This window comes from Dipodomys merriami, unplaced genomic scaffold (assembly GCF_024711535.1).
Source record: "Dipodomys merriami isolate MVZ:Mamm:240054 unplaced genomic scaffold, mDipMer1.0.p SCAF_68, whole genome shotgun sequence".
Classification (NCBI taxonomy): domain Eukaryota; kingdom Metazoa; phylum Chordata; class Mammalia; order Rodentia; family Heteromyidae; genus Dipodomys; species Dipodomys merriami.
The window spans coordinates 1,179,734-1,189,526 of NW_027206268.1; the positions used below are offsets into that span (position 1 = coordinate 1,179,734).

The following is a 9,793-nucleotide window of genomic DNA, read 5'->3' on the forward strand; positions in this document are numbered from 1 at the left end:
AGCCCTTGCCCAAGAAAAACAAACACACAAGCACTCCTTCTGAAAACAAGAAACAATTTAACAGCTAAAACTAAACCACCTGATACACAAAGGCCATTTACAGCCTGGTGGATGTCTCACACTGGTACTAGCTACTCAGGAGGCTAAGATCTGAGAATTACAGGTCTAAGCCAGCTGTAGCAAAGTAGTCCCTGTGAGACTCTTATCTCAAATAAACTACTCAAAAACAGGAGTGGCTGTGGCTGAAGAAGTAGAGCTGTAGCAGAGCACAAAGAGACTCAGAGACAGTGCCCAGGCCCTGAGTTCAAGCCCCACAACTGACAAAAAAAAAAAGTCCAGCTACTCAGGAGACTGAGATCTAAGGATCGATGTTCAAAGCCAGCCTGGGCAGGAAAGTCTGAGAAACTCATCTCCAAGAAAAACACCAAAAAACCGGAAGTGGCGCTGTGGCTCAAGTGGTGGAGTGCTAGCCTTGAGCTGAAGAGCTGAGGGACAGCACCCAGGCCCAGAGTTCAAGCCCCAGGACCAACAACCAAAAAGAAGAAGGAGGAGAGGGGAGGGGGAAGAAAGAGAGAGAGAGAAAGAAAGAGAGAGAGAGAAAGAAAGAAAGAAAAGAACGATCTTGCCCCCATGCTGGTGGTTCATGCCTGCCATCCTAGCTACTCAGGAGACTGAGATATCAGGATAGTGGTTCAAAGCCAGCCTGGGCAAGAAAGTTGGTGAGACTCTTATCCCCAATTATTTGCAGAAAAAGCTGGAAGTGGCGCTGTGGCTCAAGTGGTAGAGTACTAGCTTTCAGCAAAATAAGCTCAGTAGACAAAGCCCAAACCCAGAGTTTGAGCTGCTGGACCAAAAAAAAGAAAAAAAAGTCCATTTAGTTGGAACATTTTGTAAACCCCTGTGGAAATATGAAGCAGTGGTTCACATCCATAATCCTAACTTCTCAGGAGGGCTGAGACTTGAGGCTGGCGATTTAAAACTAATCCAAGCAGGACAAACGCTATAGGACATTCCATCTCCAATGAACCAGCAAAAGTCCACAAGTGCAGGTGTGGAGCGGGTAATAGAGCACCAAAACAAAAACAAATAAAAACCCGAAATCAAAGAGTGTGAGGTCCCTGGGTCTGGGAAGGTGGCTTAGTGGTCGAGAGCTTGCCTGGCATGCATGAAGCCCTAGGTTCTATTCCTCAGTACCACAGAAAAAGCCGGCAGTGGTGCTGCGGCTCTCAAATGGTAGAGCGCTCGCCTTGAGCCAAAGCAGCTGGTGACAGCGCCCAGGCCCTGAGTTCAAGCCCTAGGACTGGCGAAAACAAAACAAACAAGAAGTAAATATGCTAAAAAGTCATTTGATTCCAGGAAGAATTAGCCTAAGAGCCACAAAAGCCAGTCTCTCCTAGGGCCCTTGCAGCCTAATTCCAACATGCCACCCCAGCCCACCGCCCTTAAGCAGGGGTCCAGCCAAACTTTGTTGTTGTTTTTTTTTTTTGGGGGGGGGGTCCGGTCGTGGGGCCTGAACTCTGGGCCTGGGCGCTGTCCCTCAGCTCTTCAGCTCAAGGCTAGCGCTCTACCACTTGAGCCACAACAGCGCCACTTCCGGCTTTTTTCTTTTTGCTTCTGTGGTGCTGAGGAATCGAACCCAGGGCCTCAGGCATGCGAGGCAAGCGCTCTACCCCTGAGCCACCTTCCCAGCCTTCCAGCCAAACTCTGCCAGAGTGACAGACCTTGTTGAGAGACCACCACCCACACGGGTCCCAAGTAATCCTCACCAGCATTTTGCAGCAAACCAGCCTCTCCACACCCCCCCCCATCTTCCCCTCCCCACCTGAGGCTTTGCCCTCCCACCCACATCCACCTAGGCCTCTGGGAAAGTTCTAGAAGAGGTTCTTCCTTCAAAGGAAGGAGGCGGGGTGTGGGAAGGAGTTGTTGGGGGGGGGTGTATGTGAAGAAAGCAACCCCCCCCCAATAACCAGGAACCGGGGTGGGGGGGGTGCAGAGCCCAGGCCCCACCCCCTCCCCCCGGTGTCCCCCCTCCCCCGTCCCAACCTCGCGTTCCCGGGACTCTGGTTCCTCTTACATGAGTCGCTGCACCCCCGCAGACCCTCCTCGGGGGTGAGGGAGGTGACGGGTGCGGACGCTGGAAGGAGACACAGCGCAGGCCACCAGTTCCAGCAAAAGTAAACGCCGAACTCCCGGGGAAAAAGCCGCGGGCTGACGCCACTTCCGGCGGCGGAGCGGAAGTGACGCGCGCGCGTGAGGAGGCTTAGGGAGGAGCAGCCCTCGGGAGCTGGTTGCTAGGAAACCGGCGAGGGGCGTGGCGCGGCTACGCCCGTGAGGAACCAATGAGGTGCTTGCTTTCCTTTTCCCCCTCCCCTCCAGCCTTTCCCCGCCCCCTGGAGGGTGGGGCCTCATCTCAGCCCCGCCCTTCCTTCCCAGCGCGGGAAAACCTCGAGGCTGGAGCCGCGGGTTCAAACCCTACCAGCTCACGAGGTCCGGATTCTGCAGCCTTACACAGGAAAGGTTATTCCCCACCACGGTATAATTTTCAGATGTGGTTCGGGAGTTCTTGTAGGGTCTTTGGTGGTGGTAATGATGGGGCCTTCCATTTCCCAAGTATAGATCCCACTTCCCTCCCCCACAACCCCCAGGAAAATACCCCGTTCTCAGCGTTTAACCATCTACCCATTCATTAAAATACAGTATTTAAGGGCTTGGAAGGTGGCTTAGTGGTAGTAGAGTGCTTGCCTACCATGCATGAAGCCCTGGGTTCAATTCCTCAGTGCCACATATACAGAAAAAGCCGGAAGTGGTGCTGTGGCTCAATTGGTAGAGTGCTAACCTTGAGCAAAAGAAGCTCAAGGATAGTGCCCAGGTCCTGAGTTCAAGCCCCAGGACCAGCAAAACAAAACAAAACATGCAGCACCAAGTGGCTCATACCTGTAATCCTAGCTCATCAAGAAGCTGAGATCTGAGGATCACCATTCAAAGCCAGCCCCAAGCAGGAAAATCCATGAGACTCCTATATACAATTAAACAGCACAGGGCTGGGAAGGTGGCTCAGTGGTAGAGTGCTTGCCTTGCATGCCTGAGGCCCTGGGTTCGATTCCTCAGCACCACATAAGCAAAAAGAAAAAAGCCGGAAGTGGCGCTGTGGCTCAAGTGGTAGAGCACTAGCCTTGATCTGAAGAGCTGAGGGACAGCGCACAGGCCCAGAGTTCAGGCCCACGACCGGACCAAAAAAAAAAAAAAAAAACAATTAAACAGCACAAAGCCAGAGTAGAGCTATAGTTCATATAGAAGAGCACCAGTCTTGAGCAATAAGAAAAAAGTCTAATGGATAGCACCCAGACCCTGAGTTCAAGCCCAGTACACATACACACACACCAGACTAGCTCAGAAAAGGTTAGGAAGTATGGCTCAGTAATTGAACATCTTCCTAGCAAACATGAAGGGCTGAATTCAAACCCTACAACTGCCCAAAATTAGATAAAGGGATGTAGAAAGTAAGACCATCCAACATCCAGTCTCAACCAACATTTCCCTTGCCCACTTGTGTGATGGAGTCTGGGTAAACTAAATACTTGTTTGTCTAGTGTTCCTTATGCTCAAGCATAAGCTCAATGATATATAAGGAGAAATCTGCTGGTAATACTCATTTTACATTTGGACCTTCTGCCAGCTTTGAATGCAGATGTGATGTCCAGAGCTGCAGTAGCCACTATGTGATCATATTTAGACACCTGAGGAAAAGGTAAAGAAAGTAACAGGAGCCGGGCACCGGAGGCTCACGCCTGTAATCCTAGCTACTCAGGAGGCTGAGGTCTGAGGATCAAGGTTCAAAGCCAGCCTGGGCAGGAAAGTCCGTGAGGCTCTTATCTCTAATAAACCAGTAGAAAACCGGAAGTGGCACTGTGGCTCCTAAGGTGTAGCTCTTACCTTGAGTGAAGAGCTTAGGAACAGTGCCCAGGCCCAGAGTTCAAGCCCCACGACCCCCCCAACTCCCCCCCCCCAACACACACACCAAAAGTTGGCTCACTTATCTTGAGTTAGAACTTGAAAGTCACTCAGTTCCAGGGGACATCATGGTTCGGAGTTTACGCTTATACTGCAGATGGCTTTTCTGTAACCGTCTGACCTTTCCAGTCCCCTTGTTTGCAGCAGGTGGCTATGCCCGTGTGGCTTGAAGAATAAAACTAAATCCATGGCCTTTAGTGTGTGTGTGTTTTTGACAGCTGAAAGGGGTTTGCTTGCGGGAATGAAAATGCCCCTCAAATGTTAATTGATTCAGTTTGACAGTGCTTGCCGTATCATAAATCAATACCACCATGTTTTTGTGAACTGGTCATAAAGATGCTGTGGAAGGGGGGGTGGGGTGGCGGGGAAGTAGTAGCTACTAGATGGGATGGTTGATTTTGATCATTGGAGAGTTTTGGGTGGTACTGAAGGGGAGCTCGAACTCAGGGCCTTCAGCTTGCTAAGCTGGTGCCCTTACCACTTAAGTCACATTTCCACTGTGGCTTTTGGCTGGGTATTTTGGACATGGGGTCTGGCAAACTGTTCTGCCTGGGTTGGCCTTGAACCACAGTCCTCAGCATTTCAGCCTCCTGAGTGTAAGGTCTGCTCCTGGATGGCCAGCAGACTCCACCCTCCTCACAGCAAAGTCTCCACCCAGTACCCGCGTTACCTAGGCAACTGGGACACCTGGAAGAGGTCACATGTGAATTTGATGTGGCCACACCTTTCCCCCCGCCCATACCCTACATAAGGCCTAGCCCAGGCCCAGACGCTCTCTTGCTGCTCTTTTCTTGCTCTCTCTGTTCTATTCTAGCTCTCTCTCTGTTCTTTTCTTGCTCTCTCCCTTTCCTCTCTTTCCCAGCCACATGGAGTGCCAACCTTGCCTGGTCCCAGCAGGTCTACTGAATAAACCTACCCCTTACCTGAATACCACATGCGTGCTGGTGCAGTTCTTACTCGGCTACCTCTTTTTAAAAACCTAACACTGAGGAGCTAGGATTACAAGCATGAGCCACCAGCCCTTGGCTGGTGCTTTGTGAGACTCTTAAGACCAACTGACCAGCAAAAAGCCAGAAGGGGAGATGTGACTCAAGTGCTATAGCTGTAGCCTTCACTGAAAAAGTTAAGTGAGATCAAAAGCCCTGAGTTCAAACTCTAGTACTGGTACCTTCCCCTGCCCCCACCCATTAATAAAAAAGGTTTTTGTTTTGTTTGATCATCTTCCTTATGGTAAGATCTCAGCAAACAGAATGTTCTTCATTTCATAAGGCCTGAAAAGATGTAATTTTCTTTTTTTTTTTTTTTTTGGTCCAGTCGTGGGGCCTGAACTCTGGGCCTGGGCGCTGTCCCTCAGCTCTTCAGTTCAAGGCTAGTGCTCTACCACTTGAGCCACAGCGCCACTTCCGGCCTTTTCTGCTTATGTGGTGCTGAGGAATCGAACCCAGGGCCTCATGCATGCAAGGCAAGCGCTCTACCACTGAGCCACCTTCCCAGCCCAAGATGTAATTTTCTTTTGGACCATTCTGACCTTTTTTTCCCTATTGTAGATGCCTTAAACTGCTGCCTCTCTGTTTGCACTTTGGTCATTCTTGAAGAATAATAATCTAATTTTTTTTTTTTTTTTTTTTTTTGTCAGTCGTGGGTCTTGAACTCTGTGTCTGGGCACTGTCCCTTAGCTCTTCAGCTCAAGGCGAGTGCTCTATCACTTGAGCCACAGCGCCACTTCTGGTTTTCTGGTGGTTTATTGGAGATAAGAGTCTCACAGACTTTCCTGCCCAGGCTGGCTTTGAACCGCAATCCTCAGATCTCAGCCTCCTGAGTAGCTAGGATGACAGGTGTGAGCCACAGGCTCCTGGATGGTAATCTAATTTTTAAGAGCTAGCTCTCTACTGAGAATGAAACTGGCCATTTCCTCCCCCTCCTCCTCTCCCTCTTCCTTATCCCCTTCCTCCTTTTCCTTCTCCTCTTCCTCCCCCCTCCTCCCCCTCTTCCCCTTCCTCCTCCTCTTCCCCTTCCTCCTCTTCAGCTTACACCACTGGCTCCACACTAAGTCATTACCACACACCACTCAGCCCTTTCCAAGTGTGATAATATCAGCAATTTTTGCCCAGGGCTGCTTCTTTTGATGAACAATAGCAGAAATAATGGCCTAATTTGCTCCAAAAAAAAAATACCCATTCCTGTTGCTTACTACAAAATCCAATCCAATATAAGCTTGAGTCCTTCCTAATTAAACCTAGGCCATCCAATGATGCTATTTCATACTAGGATGATTTTTTTTTTTGCAGTGCCGAAGTGGAAGAGATCCCTTGGGGGGTGGGGTGTGAGGGGATCATTTTAAAAACGGAGGAGAGGAAAACCAATTCTGATGCATTTGAATCTTCTGTGTTTTAACTACACATCCACAGACTGTCTCTGTCCAGGACACCTTGTGTCTCTGTGTTAGCTCTAACACAATCTGGCAGACCGTCAAGCTTTTAAATGTAATTTGAGTAAAGATGCTTGATTTGCTTCCATTTACTTGGGAGAGCGCCCAATGCCAGTCTGATTTCAACGCCATGACCATAAATTGCTATCTCATTTCTTGGAGTGCATTTTGAATTTTTCTGAGCTGTTTTTTGTCCACCTGCATTAGAACAATCCTATTATCCTGTATTAGAGATAAATAAAAGGCCATATATATATATATATATATATATATATCTTATTATATTTCGATGAAACAGTAAGGGAGGCACATTTTCATCCTGAGGGAACAGTAAAAGGCATTATTGTTGAGGTTTTTTTAAGCAAACTTCCACTAGGGGGCAGGGCATGCCAGTGGAGGTTAGGAAGACATCAGATTTAAGATGTGATCAATACAGGAAGTGTCAATATAATTTTTTTTTTTTTTTTTTTTTTTTTTTTGTCGGCCAAGGGACTTGAACTCAGGGCCTGGGCTCTGTCCCTCAGCTCTTCACTCAAGGTGAGTGCTCTACCACTTGAGCCACAGTGCCACTTCTGGTTTTCAGGTGGGTCATTGGAGATAAGAGTCTCATAGACTTTCCTGCACAGGCTGGCTTTGAACCATGATCCTCAGATCTCAGGCTCCTGAGTAGCTAGGATGACAGGCGTGAGCCACCGGCACCTGACACCTCAGTTTCTTTATTCTGTAACATGGACACAATTAAGGATACCACATGAAAAACAATCATGTATGTAAATTGGGCACTAGTGGTTTGCACCTAGCATCCTAGCTGCTCAGGAGGCTGAGATATGAGGATCATGATGTTTGCGAAGCCATCCTAGGCAAAAAGGACTGAGAAAGTCAGCTATGTGCAAGAGTGTAAAACATCCAGCATGATATCAAGCATATAATACTGCTCAACTTTGGGTTGGAGGCATGGCTCCAGTGGTAGAACACCAGCCAATCAGAAAGCATCAGATACCAAATACAAGTCCCAATCTCAGACAAAAAAAAAAAAAAAAAGAATTGCTCAACAATTAACCCCCTTTCTCCCTCCTCCCCTCATACACACACAAAAGCAAGAATGGGCTGGGACGTAGCCCAGTGGTAAAATGCTTGCCTAGAAAATGCAACATCTTGAGTTTAATGCCCAGTACCAAAGAGAGAGAGAGAAAAAGAGAGAGAGAGAGAAGCCGGCGCCTGTGGCTCAGGCCTGTCATCCTAGCTACTCAGGAGGCTGAGATCTGAGGATCTCGGTTCAAAGCCAGCCTGGGCAGGAAAGTTCGTGAGACTCTTATCTCCAATAAACTGCTAAAAAACCGGAAGTGGTGCTGTGGCTCAAGCGGTAGAGCACTCGCCTTGAGCTGAAGAGCACAAGGACAATGCCCAAGTGCAGAGTTCAAGCCCCACGACCGACAAAAAAAGGGAGATAGAGAGAGAAAGAGCGAGGACTCAAAAAAAGAAAAAAGAGGGAAAAGAAAGTCAAGATGATGAGGGAAAAATACTCCTAAAAAAGGAGTCAAAGCCGGGCGCTGGTGGCTCACACCTGTAATCCTAGCTACTCAAGAGGCTGAGATCTGAGGATCGCAGTTCAAAGCCAGTCCGGGCAGGAAATGAACCACCAGAAAACCGGAAGTGGCGCTGTAGCTCAAGTGGTAGAGTGCTCCCCTTGAGCTGAAGAGCTGAGGGACAGCGCCCAGGCCCAGAGTTCAAGCCCCACGGCCGACCAAAAAAAAAAAGGAGTCAAATCATTTTTAATTATTGGATTGAGTTGTTATAGCCTATGATTTTTTTTTTTTTTTGTCAGTCATGGGCCTGAACTCTGGGCCTGGGCGCTGTCCCTCAGCTCTTCAGCTCAAGGCTAGCGCTCTACCACTTGAGCCACAGCACCATTTCTGGCTTTTTTCTTATGTGGTGCTGAGGAATAGAACCCAGGGCCTCATGCATACAAAGCACTCTACCACTGAGCCACCTTCCCAGCCCATGACATCATTTTACCTTGTTAAATTTACACTGGCATCGGAGATGGAAAACATGTATTTTAACTAATCTGAAATTAAATTTTTCTCTTCCATAAGCCTGTTTTTTTCTAACACCCTATGTTCAGCACTTGAAGCTCCAGAGAGAAGATTTTTTTATGTAGCTACAAAAAAATTGCTATTTTTGTCATTTTAATGACTAGAATACCATTATCACAATTTTTTCCCTATTTATTTCCATTTCTTAACGAAATGATCTCTCAACATCCCAAAAGAAGAAAAACAATGGAATATAGAGCTAATTTATCTCCTAATACTTTTAAATATTTTATACTTTGTAGGCCATAGTGCATTTCTCATAGAATTCTCAGGGTAAGAAATTTTCAGCCCATGGAAAGTTAATATATATATATATATATATAATATATATATGTAATACATTTTCCCATGTGACAGCAACTCTTTACAAAATGATATCTTAAATGTGAATTCCACTAATCATTTCCCAGTCCCTTTGTGAAATCTGAGGCAAAAGGGTGCAGTAATTTACAGCTCAAATAGTCCTTCACTGGCCAGAAAAGGTCACTCAAAAATAAAAGATTTAAACCTCAGAAATGACAGGGTGAGTCAAAATGGAATTCATTACATTGATTAAACCTTGATTTATACATCGTCACTCTGTTCTTAGCCTTTAAAAACTAGCTGATTTGAGCTGGGCACTGGTGGCTCATGCCTGTGATCCTATCTACTCAGGAGGCTGAGATCTGAGGATCATACTTCAAAGCCAGCCTGGGCAGAAAGTCTTTGAGACTCTTACCTTCAATTAACCAGCAAACAAAGCTGAAAGTAATGGGATTGGGAAGGTGGCTTAGTGGTAGAGTGCTTGCCTAATATGCATGAAGCTCTAGGTTTGATTCTCCAGTACTACAAACACAGAAAAAGCCGGAAGTGGTTCTGTGGCTCAAGTGGTAGAGCGTTAGCCTTGAACAAAAGAAGCTCAGGGGCAGTGCTCAGGGCCTGAGTTCAAGCCTCTGGACTTGAAAAAAAAAAAAAAAATATATATATATATATATACTTACAAATATGTATATATATACAAAATAGCTCTCTCACATACCTGAAAGATCTGTTTGTTCCTCTTTGTTTAGGATTCTTTTTTTCATATTTTTTTTATTGTGAAAATACTGTACAGAGGGGTTACAGTTACATGAGGAAGGTAATGAGTACATTTCCTATTGAGCATTGTTACCTCCTCCTTTGCTTTTGCCCTACCATCCCTTTTTTTCTTTCTTTTTGTTGGTCTTAGGGCTTGAAATCTGGGCCTGGGCGCTGTCCCTCAGCTCTTCAGTTCAAGGTG

The 9,793-nt window shown here is 46.9% G+C and overlaps 1 protein-coding gene across 1 annotated transcript in view; it reads right to left on the bottom strand.

The window, feature by feature from the left end:
* Pik3r4 (phosphoinositide-3-kinase regulatory subunit 4) overlaps positions 1–2,199 on the bottom strand; it is a 40,468-nt gene extending 38,269 nt beyond the window's left edge. Inside the window, exon 1 of the mRNA XM_070005394.1 lies at positions 2,075–2,199. The gene's annotated coding sequence lies outside the window, so the exon portion shown is untranslated. The remainder of the gene's footprint in view (positions 1–2,074) is intronic.
* Positions 2,200–9,793: the final 7,594 nt, after the last annotated feature.